Source organism: Myotis brandtii, unplaced genomic scaffold (genome assembly GCF_000412655.1).
Source record: "Myotis brandtii unplaced genomic scaffold, ASM41265v1 scaffold229, whole genome shotgun sequence".
Taxonomy (NCBI): domain Eukaryota; kingdom Metazoa; phylum Chordata; class Mammalia; order Chiroptera; family Vespertilionidae; genus Myotis; species Myotis brandtii.
Window position 1 is genome coordinate 1,273,043 of NW_005358611.1, and position 917 is coordinate 1,273,959.

The window sequence follows — 917 nt, forward strand, 5'->3', positions numbered from 1 at the left end:
GGGCAGCAGGACACAGCTGGAAGGACAACGCCACAGGGACCGGGAAGGCCTTCATTCCCACTGCAGGGAGGGGCGTTCAAACTATCCATTGATGGGCGTGTCCCTAGAGTAATACTTCTCGTCAGTGTAAGTTGTTTCAAGACTGAGTCAAATGGTTTTCCCCGAAAGCTTCAAGAGTGTACCCTGGGTGTTACATTTTATTTGTGTGCCGTAACCACAGCCGCCACCTTATTATGTTCATTTTGCACGTGGCACGCCATCGCCACCTGATTTGTTTGTTTGTTTGTTTGTTTGGCTTATTGATTCCGTCCCCTCCTCTCCCCAGGATGTAAGCCTGACAAGCTTGTTCATTTGCCCCTTTGACCCCAGCACTGAGACTAAAGCCACCCACACGTTAGCCTCTCAATCCGCACCCGAGTGTCCCTTCCCCAGCCACGAGTTGTCACTGGGGAAGTCCTGCTTCCGGGGGTGACGTGGAGCCGTTCACCGCCGGCTGCTGATAGACGTCACTGATCTTCCACAGGGGCTCTCGGGCCGCGTGTCCCACCTGCTTGGTGGGGAGGCGTGTGAAGAACTCTGTGCGGCAGGCGGTCCCGCCTGGAAGGTCAGGCTGCTGGCCGCCTTCCCACACACACGTGCAGAACACAGGCCTGGTCCTGGGGAAAGAGCGGACGTGAGGTTAGTGCTGGACACCCCACATCAGTTGGCGTTAACATGGACACCCCAGTTCAGTGGGACCAGCGACCTGGAGCGGAGTCTGTGTGGGGTCTATTGATTGATTGGTGCTGCCTGTATTGATAGTATAACAATAAGACACACTGGGAGGTAGAGCCTGTGCCTAACCGTCTCCTTCCCTGGGATCTAGTACTTGGCCCAGAGCCTGATGGACAGATACAGCTGGACACTGAGTCAGGGGG

The 917-nt window shown here is 55.7% G+C and overlaps 1 protein-coding gene across 1 annotated transcript in view; it reads left to right on the forward strand.

Moving 5' to 3' along the window:
- The window catches only part of PARK2 (parkin RBR E3 ubiquitin protein ligase), a 445,454-nt gene that overhangs the window by 334,827 nt on the left and 109,710 nt on the right, over positions 1-917 (forward strand). The gene's annotated exons all lie outside the window — the stretch shown is intronic.